General features: G+C 38.7%; 1 pseudogene; it reads right to left on the bottom strand.

The window, feature by feature from the left end:
* Positions 1–6572: 6572 nt before the first annotated feature.
* LOC124991324 (cleavage and polyadenylation specificity factor subunit 6-like) lies at positions 6573–8303 on the bottom strand (annotated as a pseudogene).
* Positions 8304–14790: the final 6487 nt, after the last annotated feature.

The raw sequence follows: 14790 nt of genomic DNA, 5'->3' as shown, positions 1-14790 counted from the left end.
GTTAGGTTTTAATATTTAAATTTTTGGGGACACATATATATTCAGACCATAGAAAGAAGATTCTAAAATTATTCCATACAACTTACTTTTTAGTTAACTTGTAAAAGGATAAGGTTTTAACCAAAATCTTTGATAGATGCCTCAGGTAACATTTATTTATTGTAATTTAAAGTAGCAGATGCTGGTTTACATCTGATTTTGTGCCAGTAAGTCAGTTTTATCACTGCCTTATACTATCAGTTTATCACTACCTTATACTACCAGTTAAATAACTATCAGATGATGCTTCAGTACCAAGAAGAAACTTTCTCAATGTGTACACAGATAATATTAAAATGTCTTATAGAATATTGAGGAGTCATTAAAATCAGGTACTTCTGCTACATACCAGGATTGTGCCAGAGGCTGAGACTCTATAAAACCTGTCTCCATGAAGCATAAAGTCTAGTGGAGAATATACACTTTAATTATGGAAACAATTTAAATCAATTTTATCTATGAATTCTAACATTCACCTACCATCAGGGAAATTTATGTGATGCCAACAGAGGGATCTGTGCTAGTCTGATGCAGTTGGGCTGCGGTTGAAGAGTGGCTGGAGTGGGAAGAACAGTATGGAGGAGAGTGACAAGAAGAGATGCTGCTGAGAGGCTGTTTCAGAAGTTGGGTAAGAGATGGCAGGAACTTGGTCTAGAGAAGAGGTATAGGTGCTGACCAAGGCAGAAATGATGAAGATCCTTAAGAGGTCAAATATAGATTAGCAGAGAGGGTAGTGTCAGAAGTTGATTCTTAGCTTTCGATTTAATGTCCAATGTTTTATTCAGGAGTTGTCACTAATTCAGTATTTAAGTGAAGTAAAATGGCAGCTTCACAAAGCCTAGAAAAATATCTAGTTTTCTTTTCAATGTTCTTGAATATTAAGTCTCCTTTGGAATTAAAATTTGGTCAAAATTGATTTACTCTTGTAGTATCAGTTAAATATGCAAATATCTCTGAAAGAGCAGAAGCACCTCAATTGATGTTTTGCACTTCCATCTTCTTTTGGCAGATACGTGAAAATTTTACTGATATGAATTGGAGCTGTGTGCAAAGTGGGAAGATTGCCTTTATTTGTTCAGAAAATTTCATCAATTTTAATAGGGGAAAATCCCACAAAGCATTATTTTTTTTCATTGAGTTTTAAATGTATGCTACTCTGTTAAAAGGCTAATGTTATGTAAGACACACTCTAACACAGTTTAAGAAGATCACTTTTGTATTGATTGTATATTGCTGACAGATAAGCTTCTGTTCCATCTTCTTTACTACAAGTTAATTTTCTTTTGGTTGGCATGTTAATCACTTTTTTGTTGCTGTGACTAAAATGACTGACAAAAACAACTTAGAGGAGGCAAAGTTTACTTTGGTCTCATGAGGTTTAAGTCCATGGTTGGCTGACCCCGTTGATCTGGGCCTGAGGTAAGGCAGAATATCATGGCAGAAGGGTGTGTCTGAAGAAAGCTTCTCAGTTCATGGCAGCTGGCTATAAACTGAGCAGCAAAGGACAAAATACAAGCCCCAAGGGCATGCCACCAGTGACATACTTTCTCTTATCATACCCCAGCTACTTACAGTATTGGCCCAGTAATCCATTAAAATTATTAATTCATCAAATGGATTAACCCACTAATTAGGTTGCAACTCTAATAATATAATCATTTTATTTCTGAACATTCCTTCTTTGTCTAACATGAGCTTTATAGGTGACGTCTCATATCCAAACCAAAACAGTAGATAGTTAGTGAGCCTGGAAAGTTTTCTTCTTTTCTTGTGCTAATGAGAAGTAGGCAAAAGTTCTAGTTATCTTGTAAATTAAGCTTTGGTAAATAAAATTAAGATTATGATAGAAAATTTTGTTACAGTGACCTCTTAGTTTTCAATTGTGTAAACATATCCTTAATATAAACATATCCTTAATGTAAACATACCATTAATACATTACAGTCTCAGATCCAGCTGACAGCACAATAGCCATTTGCACTGTCTTAGCTGAGATTTATATGTTTTTTTGGACAGGAGCACATTTTTGAAAAATATTGAACCACGAATAGATATTATTTCTTATGTGATAAATTACTATATAAGCATTTAGAAGTTAGGAAAGCTGAGTATATTCATTTTGGTTTTATAGATAGAGAAATTATGACTGAGAGTTTGTATTTGTATTTAATTAGCAAATTACAGCCTGATATCTGTTTTTGTACAGCCTATAGATTGGTTTGTATGATTTTTTTAATAATTGAAAAAAATCAAACGAATAATCTTTTATGCCAAATGAATATAATGTGAAATTCAAACTTCCATGCCCATAAGTAGTGTTTTTGGGATATAACCATATGCATTCATTTATATATTGTCTGTGACTGTTTTCAAACTACAGAGGTGGAATTTAATAGTCGTGATGAGTAAAGTAAAAAAAAATGCATTCTATCTCTGATCTAAAGGGCCCCAATGCAAAAATAGAAATTATTTATGTCAATCAAAATGAAATGAATAATTTGAGAGAAGTATGACAATTAATAAAACAACTCTACCAAAACAATAATAGCAGCATCTAACGTTTGTTAAGCACTTGCTATGTATTAAATTCTCTTCAAGATACTGTAACACATATTGACTCCTTCAACCTATAGGATTCTATGGGAATCTTGAACAAGAGATAGGGTACAGTTTGAGCATCCCTAATTTAAAAATTCAAAACCCAAAGTATTCTGAAATTTTTTCAGCATAAATGGAAAATTTCACACCATGAAACTTCATTTCATGCTCCAGATTTTTAAAACTATTGTGTAAAATTATCTTCAAACTCTGTGTGTAAGGTGTATGTGAAACATAAATTAATTTTGTGTTTTTACTTGGGTCTCAAGGTATCTCATTATGAATATACAGATTTTAAAAATACAGAGTCCAAATCACATATGGTCCCAAGCATTTTGGATAAAGGATAGTCAACATGTATTTTCCTTTCCTAATTGCTTATTCCCACATACGACACTTGTAGGTTGTACATGACTTTTAAAGCAGATATTAGGTCTATTTCTTTTTCACTACCGGGAATTGAATCCATTTTCTGTTGTGACCAATCCAATAGATTTATTCCCTCTAATTTTTTAATGTATCATGTCACTTCGTTGATCAAAATTTTGCAATAGTTTCCCATTGCTTTAACATCAAGTTCCAGTTTATTACAAGGCTGATGTACCCTTGCAGTATCAACCTGTCTGCCAATCTAGTGACATCTGAGGTCAGGCTTCCTTTCACTGTGCTCTCACTATACTGGTCTTGATCAAGTTCCTTGAACAAACCAAGCTTTTTCTGTTTTTACTCAGGCTATTCTTTGTGCCAAAACAGATCCTTCACTCTTGCCCTTTGTTCCTTCACATGGTGTAGGTCTCAGCCTCAATGTCTGTCATCTCTTCACAGGTCTCCTTGGGTCTCCTTCCTAAAATAATCCTCCTTCTCTGCCCCACCTTATTTCTCATCCCTGTTTGTTTCCTGTAGAGCACTTATCACAGTTTTTAATATTTATGTTTATTTGTTACTTGTTTTCACATTTCTCACCATATTGTAAGTTCTACTAAAAAAGGAACCTTGAACCTTGTTCACCAATGTAATCCTCATGCAAAAGCACAGTGCCCAATATGTGACAGGCCTTCAGTAAATACCTATGAAATGAATGTGTGAACGAGATCTGTTTTTAGTACCACTATGTAGTCTGAGCACTCATGACAAAGAAATACTGTAGTTGCCCCCTAAATTAAATGGCCTTTCAAATTTCTTTTATGCTCCTAATTCCCTCCTGCCAGATTGATTTTATGAAATAGTACATTGATAGAATCATTTGCTTACAAGAGATCCTACAGTAGTGGCAGGATGCCTACTGAATCAATTCCAAATACCTTTGCTTGTTTTTTAAAGCTCTGTTCATCAAAATCTTTCACTTCTGTGTCACATAAGTCTTTGCTTTTATTGGCCGACCTTTGTCCCAAGCCATCAGTATTATTCTAAATGCTTGCTGCCTTCTTTGGTAAATCCAACCCCTCACCCATGATTTCCCATTGCAACCATTCCTGACTTATCCTTAGGTCTTAGATCTTGATCTTGGACTTGAGTAGATTTGACAATATGTCTTACTTGTACAATGATACGGAATATCCATTGTGAAAATTTTGCAAGAAGCTAATTCTCATTTAAGTAGAATGTATTTTATAGAATGACAGAAATGGAAGAGATTTGCCATTTAATTGTCAGTTTGGGGATTGGATAAATATGAAAATGTATACCATTTCTGTCTTAGGTAAAGAGATACTTAATGTCACTGAACAAAGTTGCATCTAATCTTTATTAAATTTTATTGAGTATGTAGGTTTCAGATTTTCTGATTTATGACAGAGAATTACTTATGAAATTGTGAAATACATTCAATTAATTCAGAATTTGTGGTAATATTTACAGGGCAGGAGGGTTGTAATCTTTCTGTAAGAAAAACTAGTTTTTTTTCACTGTGTGAAAAACTAATAAAGGAAATATTAAAATCATTCCCTTAGGTTATGATAGCAATTATAAGTAATTTGTAAGTTTTTAAAAGTAGGAAGCACCCATTAGAACTTTATTTGTACTTGTTCATAATATATTTGAATTCATGTTTCTATTCAATATTCAATAAAGAACACATATTATTGTGTTTTATGAAAACAAAATTTTAAAAATTCAAGTTCCATCACTGATTTAAATTTGTTGACTTCTAGTTAAGCTTGATTGGCAGAATAACTTCTTAAGTCGTTTGAAATTCTATAATTCTGTTTATAATGACTTTGCTATTAAGGCAGACATCAGAATCTGAAAATACGATTGTTTCAGTCAGCTACTTTTGATGTTACCATTGCAAGAACACTACTATTCATTTATTCTTTTTATCCGATCAAATATTTGAAGGAAAGGAAATGAATTTTTGCTTCAAATTTATACAATGGATTATATACATATATAACATATCTACATATTATAGGTATATAATTTGTTATACATATGATACTGGCCTTTTATTACCTTTGCTTAACCATAAAATGTATTCCCTTAAAACAGGTAAGACATATATTCTTTTGATATTTCTTGTTACCTGCTTTCCCATATAAGCAACTTGCCTGCGATTATCCACTTCTGAGTAGCAGAGCATTGACTGGGAACGCAAGACCTGTCTTATTGCTGAGCCATGACTGAGCAATGTGCTACTCTTCACAGATGTAAACAGATTATTACATTACAGAATAATAAAATAATCCAGTGATAGAAACATATCCATCAATCTGAAGTACTTTACAATTGTTGATATCCTTTTTAGGAATTTAAAATTATGTGTGCAACACTGACTTTTAGGTGAATCATAGAACATGGAACTAGAAGTGATTAAAAATCTGTCAAATATTCTATGTGCTTTACATAAATTGTTTCACTTAATCTTCAAAGCAATTTTAAGAGGTTGGTGCTCCTGTTATTCACTTCTGCAGCCTGGGGAACTGAGACTCATTAGAGGTTAATATTTGATTTTCCAAGAGAGGCTAGGGTAACTTCAGTCATGTTCTTTCAAGCAATATGGATTCTTCTTCTCTGAGATGTTTTTTTCTCTAACTCTTAAAATTAAGAAATTTCTTCTTTCCCAGTAATGATTTTGTTGTAACACACTGCTTTTAGAATCATCATTACAATTCTAGCAGAGTAGCAGTGTTCCAACTTAGGCCTCAGTGGTTAGAAATCAATTCAGTGTCATCAAATATTTCTGTGCTTTTGTGGTAGTAGAATTGTGATAAAAGGTAATGAATAAATGCCTCTGTATATCTCATAAAGTTATATGTTCCAAGGATTTTATTAGTCTAAATTCAGGCTGGTTCATTTATTTATGTTGTTATAAAACAATGTGAATTTATCTTACCAAGAGCATAGTCTGTTTTCCTCATTTCCCTGCAAATATCATTCATTCCTCATTGACATATTTCTTTTTTTGACACTTCATTATTTATGTTTAATTCACTGAAAGCAAGATCAGATTGATGCATATCCAAAACCACTATTGCAATGCTTTTTTAAAGGACAGTAAAAATATTGTCATAGTAACATTATCTTTAGATATTGCTGAACACAAGACTTTCCCTGAGGAGCAAACATCAAATAACTTGAACAGCTTTACACATCAGTCCCATTAAACAGTTTATTACAACACTACATCTATTGTAATCAAAGTGATGCTGTTTACAGACATTATCATATGAACATTTTTAACAAGAACAAACTACTATAAAAACAAGTATATACTTGACTTTTTTTCCAATTACTTGCACATTATAATGGCCAAATATATGTAACCAGCAATAAAGTTGCAAAAGCTATTAAGTTTTTAAATTACACAGGTCTCCTTCAAATAAAACAGCTAAGCAACATAAAAAATAAAAGTAGAGCTACTGGTTACAATTTATGCAGATTTACTTTATTCAGATCTATTCCTGTTCAGTTTATCCATGAATCCTTACAAGTTCAGCTCAATCACAAGAAGCAAACTGCTGGACAAATGTCATTTTTTCCCCATGAAGACTGTTTTGTCTTAGAAGGTGTTCCTCTTCCTTCAGCTTCCAATGATGTTGATACTCTGGGTCTCAGTCATGTTCTTGGTCATGGTCTTGGTCATGATCCCGGTGTCTCTCTCGTTTCCTACTTCTCTCTCTATAATAATCATCATGGCAATCTGTACTTGGGGATTTATGATGCTGACTCTTTTCTTGTGATCTACTATGGTCCCTCTCTCTTGATCATTCATGTCTTGATCCATAACTATGTGACTTGGATTCAATTCCATGAAGGCAATCTTGCAAAGAGCTAATAAGAACTTTGCAATGATCATTAGCAAACTTTGGATTGTTTACTTAAATTACAGTTACCAGTGTCTCAATAGCATTCCCAGAATCACCAGCACTGGCATCAGACACAGTTCTTGAAATAGCATTGCTTGAGATTGCCCTATTCTATTCATGATTTCTTCAAACTCAGCTTCACTCAATGGTGTCCTTGCAGTATCCATTTCCCTTCCAGGAGAACCATAGTCACCCCTATCATATGGTGGAGGTCGCCCATATGGATCTGTTGGTGGTGAATCTCGACTATCTGATGTAGGCATGCCGCTGTTAGTTGGAGGAGGAAAGAAAGCCGAATTCACATGTGGAGCTGATGGTGGGGCACCTGGAGGTGGTCCTGGAAGATGTGGAGGAGGAGCAAGCGTAAAAGGTGGCCCAAGTGGACCAGGTGGGTGAGGTGGAAAAGGGCCTGGAGGTGGAGGTGGTCCCTGTTGTGGAGGTGATGACCCAGGAGGGGGGCCATAACCTGGAACTTGAGGTGGAGGCCCAGGAAGAAGTGGACCCAATGGACACTGACCAAAAGGATGTCCAGGAAAAAGAACTGGTGGTGGAGAGCAATCTCCTCGATTAGGAGGCCCAGCTAGAAGAGGAGGCAGAATCTGACGAGGAGGTGGAGGACCTGGTAGGACAGGTGGGCCTGGAGGACCTAAGGGCCCACAGGGTGGAGTCTGTCCAGCTGGAAAAGGTGGGGTAGCTCTCCTGGTTCTGCTGACCCAGGAAATCTGTCCCTATGGGGAACAGCCCCTGAAAAATGACCCTGTCCTCTACCACCTTGTGGAAATGCTACTCGTGAATTGCCTCCTCAAGGACCAGCTTTACCTTCCCCAGACATCTGTCCTGATTATGTAGTTTTCCTGGACTGCATTTCAAATTGACTCAGGAACTGTTTGTTGCAGGGAGTTGCAACAGGATTCTGATCATGAAGTTCTCTCTTAGGCAACAGATCCATTAACTTTTTTGGTGATACCTCAGATCCAACACCAACAAGGGCAAATCCCTTTGATTGGCCATTTGCTCGATTTTCAAAAAATTTTATCTCCAAAAGATCATTTAAACCCAAAGAATGAACTGCTTCAGTTAAGTCTTCATCTGTTGTCTACCATGTTAGATTTCCAATATATAATGCAGTTCTTTTTCCAGTAAAGGTACAGACAACATTTGGTGCTGCTCCTTTACCCACATCATCACCAACAGTTGGGGGGACAGTATCCATGTAATCCCGTTCTTCTGGGGCGTTATTTGCAGATGGAGAGATGACATCATCATATAAATCTATCAATCATGCCCACCATATTCCACTTCCTGGTTGAACTCTTCACCCACATGCATATAAATGTCTATGTGGTCCACACGGTCCCCCATCTTTCCCTTGGCCTCTGCCACCATTGCCGCCACTGTCGCCTCCTGCAGATCTGCCTGCCTTGGCAGTAGCAGCAGATCTAGCCTCATTGACATATTTCTTGTGACTCCTCCCTACAAGTATCATGCTATTTGCCATGATGGGGATTTCTTTAGTATCCTGTCACCCTCAGAATTTAGTATTCTTATGTTTGTGGGTATGCAGAAAGGAGCAACTAATTTCTGCAGGCTTTTTGGATACTTAGTTATATTGACACAGTGATGACCATATTTTGAAATACACTGCTACCCTGTGTATCAGCAAAAAAATACACTGGTAGTATGAATTAAAGTTCTTTCATCACTGCTTAAAGACACAGCAGGAGTAATGAAAGTGTAAAACCAAATCATTGGGAATCTTGCACATCTGAGAAAATAGTGTCAAATATTCAAAGAGCTGTTAATGCGTGCTATTTAATGTTTAGAAAATTTCATTTACTTTTTCCTGACATATAAAATTTCATTGGAGAGAAAAAAGATCTCTAGTTCATAATTCAGACTTTGTTTTGTGTTATATTTAAATATCTAGAAAGATTGTATCAATGATTTCATTGCTTTTTCTGGTCTCTCTAGGAGAATATTTGAATTTTGTACTCCAGGTTTGAAGAAACTAGAAGGCTATTATCTTTGAACAAGATAAATTTTATATTAAATTTTTGAATTTTTTGTTCTTCATGTAAAATTTAGAATACTTTCAAGCATTTGGCATTTTCCCCTCCAAATACTAAACTGGTTAGTGATTTCAACTCTTTTGACCTTTTGGAAATCCCATCTACCATTTTGTTTCCCTCAGAAATCTCTCCAGACTCCTTATTTGTACATCTGAATCACCAGTGTGTGAGGCAGTATGTTGGGAACTACAAGTAATTTTGCATAATGAGAGCACAGAATTCAGAAGTACAAGAAATGAGAGAAAATGGAATAAACGGGGTAGATTTTAAAGGTCTTATGTGGCTTGCTAAAAAATTTGTCTTTATGCAAATAGACAATGGGGAGCCAATTGCAATATATATATATATATATATATATATATATATATTTATAGTTTTTTAAAATATTGTAGAAATAGGATCAGAAGATATGTAACTTTTTGGTCTTCCCTTTTCTTGCTCAGAGTAATTTGTTGGAGATACATAAAAGTTGTTGAGGGCATCAGTAGTTGGTTTTCTTTTTATTGCTGAGTGGTATTCCATTGAATGAAGATACGACAATTTCTTCCTTCATTCACCCATTTAATGACATTTGGGTTGTTTGCAATTTTTGACTATTACCACAAAAAATCTGCCATGAACATTTGTAAACAGGTTTTTAAGTGAACATAAATTTTCATTTCTCTACAATAAATGTCCAGGAGTGTGACTGCTATAATATAGTAAGCTTACTTTAGTTTCATCTTATAACAGACAACTATTTTCCAGAGTGTCTGTACCATTTTACACTCTAATTAGCAGTACATTAGTGGTCCAGTTTCTCAGCATCATCCTCAGCGTTTTATGTTCTTGGTTGTGTATATATACAACCATTTGGGCCATTCTAATAAGTGTGCAGTGCTATATGGTCATGATTCTTGGTTGCATTTTTCAAATGGTTAATCAAGTTGAATCATGTGTTCATTTTCTATCCTTGTTAAAGGGTCACTTCAAATTTTAAGGCAATTTTCTAATTGGATTGTGATTATTTGCTTCTGAGTTTAAAGTATTTATGTATTTTGAAAAATTCCCTCAGCTGAGGTGTGATTGTTAAATAATTTCTTCCAGTGTCTGACATGCCTTTTCATTTTCTTAATAGAATGTCTAACATAGCAAAATATTTTTTAAAATTTCTGTTCATCAGCTTTGTATTTGAGGCGACATATCTAAGAAATGAAGAACTATGTTTGGGTTACAATTAGTGTTACCTATATTTTGTTGTAAAAGTTTTATAACTTTTTGATCAACACATAGACCCCAATGATCTATTTCCAGTCAATTATCAATAAGATGTGAAAACTGCATTAATATTTATATATTTATTCAGATCAAATCACCCAGATAATCAATATTCAACTGCTGTGCTACAGAGTGGAGCATTGATTTGCTGCCCATCATTGCTAGGCAACCAGAAACTTCCACACCATTCTTATCAAACGAAGCCCTCCATTGAAAGCAGGGCAGCCATATGGGGAGGTTCCTTGAGGACTGGTGGCATGTGAAGTCAGGGAGCCTCAGAGTGAAGGGGACTTTCAGATATCAAGACTCTGTTGGGCTCCACCCAACACCCTGGCTCCAAGTAAACCTCTTGATCCTCTTTATTCTAGAAGTTTTTAAAGAGTTCCGCAGAGAGATGACACAGTGAATATCCACATACTCACAGTCTAGCTCTAGTGATTACTGATCCTTGCTGGGTTCAGTTTCATTCTATCCTCACCCCATCCCTAGACCAGATTATATTTGAGCAATTCTTCAGCCTCGCCCAGAGGTATTTCAGTGTGCATCTCTGAAAGGGCTCTTCAGAAAAGAAAGAATAAATAAACCATTATCACCATTATCATGCTTGGGAGAATATAACCTTGATTTCTTCATCACACCAAATATCTAGTCAAAGTTCAAATGTTCCTGAATATCTTAGCGTTGTTGCAGCTTTATCTGAATCAGGATCCAGAACAGTCTCAAACATTGAGATTGGTTAGTATGTTTCTTAAGTTTCTCTTTGTCTACCAATGTTCCTTGCAGCTTATGTGTTAAAAGGGAAGATCATTTGTCCTGTGGGGACTCCCTTCCTGAGTCTCTTTCCTGGGATGTGGTTCACCCCACTCCTCCTCTGCAGGTCTCCCATGGGGTCACTGGTCAGGCTCAGGTGTGTTGACTGGTAGCACTCCATCCCCGGAGCCAGCACCAGTCTTCACAGAGCGTCTCTCTGTTGTGTAAGCATCTGCTGGTGGTTGAGTGTTGGGGGCTGGCTGCCCTGGGAGTGAAAGGAGCCATGTGCAAACATGGGCTGGGCAGAGGGACCCCATCTGGGATGAATGGGGATCCTTGCTGGTCATGAAGGAGGAGGCCAACCCCCTTGAGGGGCGACATACCACTCTTCTTGAATAATAAGTTTCTAATCGCTTTATAACAGAAACTGAACCTACACATGAAAATCAATTAGCAGAAGGCTTAGGCTGTCTTTGGGGGGAGAGCAGGAATGTAATAACAAATTGCCCAGCTGCTTCAACCACAGAAGTGAACATTTCAAGTGTTTCTTACAGGAGGAGATGAGGGCTCCTTTAGAGAAAACAGTGGATCAATTTTCCAAGCCTAACTAAATTCTTCAGAGCTGCTGAAGGCTTAATCTGATGACAAAGAAAATTATTGTCAATACTTAATCTCTCTGAGTCTCCTTGTTGCAGTGAGTGATAAGGAAAAGCCACATGGTCCCTGAATTTAGCATATCCACAGAGACCGCTCTAGGACAAAATGCACAAACACTAGTAAATTACTTCAAATTAACTGGAGTAATTTTGTAATAACCCCACAGCTTGTGTCTTAAAATGGAAATCATTTTAATTAACTGGAGTAATTTTGTAATAACCCCACAGCTTGTGTCTTAAAATGGAAATCAGTTAAGGATCGAATCCGTCTTTAAACTGTATTTCTCTAGTCCTGTGGCTCAACCAAGGAGAGGCCAGCCCCACGAAGGTGGTACTCAAAGCCTCCAATAAAACACACAGAACTGTCTGACTTCACTTCAACCCAGGCAGATGGTAACAAGTGTCAGAAGCATTTAATTAGCCTGGGCACTAGCTCCTGATTTAATGGACCCATCCAGCTGCATACCTGTGATATGTGGACCTGCAGAGACATAAACTTCTGAAGGGTTATAAAGAGTTTTTTGAGAATGAGGGTTGCAGCATTGCAAATTCCCAGGCTGCCATGAAAGGCAGAGGCCAGGCTTGCCAGTCTCCCTTCACCACATGCACACTCAGCACGTTGAGCTTCCAAAGGCAATTCAGTGCATGCCCGATTCCATTGGGGATCAGGGTCTCTGCACACAGCTCTGTAGCATCACTGAGCCAGAGGGATGGTGCCCTGAATATAAACCCTGGCATTTCTGTTCCTTGGAATTGCTTTTCAAAGCAAATCCACTCACATGACCACGTTTGAGCCTCACAAAGTCCTGTTAAGCAGAACAGTTGTCATCCCATTTGACAGGTCAGAGAATTGCCATCCAAAGTCTGAGGTCAACAGTGAACAAGTACTAAAGCCAACACAGAATCCCTCTGTCTCCCTTCAGAGCCTCTGGTGCAGGCTCCAGCCAGCCTTGCACTGGTGGGGGCCTAAGGGCAGCACTGTAGACTTTTTCCAAGCGCTGGGCAGCTCTAGGGGCCTGGCACATGGGAGCAACAGCCAATAGTCACAGGAGGACAGCCTGGGAGAGTGTCCTTTGGGTGAGAAGTGGGATCTAAACCCTGCAACTCTGCTGCAGCCTGGCTCCTCCGTGGACTTGGAGGTGATGAGGTTTACAACTGCATAAGTGGGTTACCTCCACACCATGAGCAAGACCTCTCCATGATACAGACCAACATTCCTTCATTCCTCACAAGGGAAAGGCCAGCTTCCACTCTGACTGACCACCCCCTATGGAGATACACTCAGAGTCAAGACACTCTGTGCTACATCTTGGTGGGTCCCCAGATTCCAGGCAGGCTCTCCACCATGGAGGAGCATGAAGCCACATCTGTGTCTTTGCAGGCACTCAGGGGAAGTCCTCAAGTCCAGACCCTCCCACTTAACCAGAGAGGATTGTCACAGTGAGCTGAGAGACCGCGTCTGTCATACCCTCAGCCCATGTTTTTGAGGGCTGCAGCTTTGGCAGTAATGATGGCAGAGGAAATGGTTTGGAAAGAAATGCAGTGGCATCTGCAGAGACAATCAGTCAAGAGGGACTTCAGAGGGGACATCAGCTCCCCCTGGTCCTCCTTGCAATTGGGTTTACATCCTAAAGCTCCAGGGGTTCCCACATGCCTATCCTCAGCCCCTCACAGCTAATTCCCAGGGGGAAACCTGGGCTGCTTTTGCCCTAGGGCAGGTAAATGCAGCTCTCTGGATGAAGTCCTGGCACCTGAGGTCTTTATCGCCCCCACCTTTGAACTCAACCATGGGTGAGAACCACCCTGAGAGGGAACCTCCAGTGGGGGCGTTCTCCATCTGGCTTCATGCTGGGATCTCTGGGAGCTTTGAAGAGTGCTGATGCAGGGACCCAGGACTGGAGCATGGCTCAGGCAGCAGGAGCTTAAACAGCCTCCAGGTGAGTCTGATGTGTGGTGATACTGCTCTAATGCTTTTACTCTTTTGCTGTAAAATGAACCCCTGGAAACTCTGGGCCCCTTTGGCTTGCAGAAAGTCACTCAGTTCTGTGTAACCTTGGCTCACAGGTAAAACAGACCCTGGAAATCTCGGCAAATTGGCAAATTAACTGACTCCCAGGAATGACTTCACTTCCTTCATGATTAATAATGATCCCCAACCCCGTGTGGTGTTTGAACACCATGTGATCCCTTCCATTGCCCTCATTGGAACATCACCAGCACCATGGGACAGCAAGTACTTTATTGTTCTCTGAACCTTTTTCCTCATGTATGAAGTGGAGTCAGGTGACCGACCATGGTCGCTGGGTTTGGGGAAGCCAATAATGTGACCCAGCCTCTGACCCTGAGCTCAGACCCTCTCCCTCTTAGTCCTCATGACACCCCTCACTGCAGAGCTGGGAGGGGAGGCAGGCTGTATGGACGCAGGAGGGGTGTCCTTTTCTGCAGCACAATAACATCAGAGACTAGAGAAGATCTGTGGCCACCATGGGCATGAGGTATGCCCATGGCTGAGCCTCAGGCCACTATCTGGGACAGGAGCCCTTCCAGATGTCCCCTTGGGGTCACAAACTATGGGATTGGTGCTTCACACTAGAGCAGGGCAGCAGGGAGGGCAGGAACTGGCCTGCAAGGCAAGACCAGCTAGAGTGAACCCTGAGGTACAGAAGGCAGGGTGCCTCTGGAGGCTGATGACTGGCCTCCTGTCCTCCTCCTGTGACACCTCGAACTCCATGACATCATAAGGGAACTCTGCTAGACTGTGGCAGACACTTTGTTCTGAATGTCTCTTTCTATTTGATATGACTCTAATAGAAGGATTTCAGTGTCACCAAAACATCACCTCCCACTCCTTGCATGGAAGCTATTGGAGGATGTGCTTCAGCAAAACAAGTGGAAAAAAACACAAAATGGGATCTAAGTAAGAGGAGATTCAACCACAAGAAAAGAGTGGAAGAAGTACCAGAATGATAAAAAAGTGAAGGATGATGAATACAACTGCTCTAGATTAGAGCAAAAAAAAAAAAAAAAAAAAAAAAAAGAGGACTCCAAGAAAATATTGGAACAGGTATATTACCTAATGTCTATGACTATTTGGAAGATGTGATTGATGACATCAGA

Source organism: Sciurus carolinensis, chromosome 8 (genome assembly GCF_902686445.1).
Source record: "Sciurus carolinensis chromosome 8, mSciCar1.2, whole genome shotgun sequence".
Lineage (NCBI taxonomy): Eukaryota > Metazoa > Chordata > Mammalia > Rodentia > Sciuridae > Sciurus > Sciurus carolinensis.
This window is presented reverse-complemented; position numbering and strand designations above follow the sequence as displayed.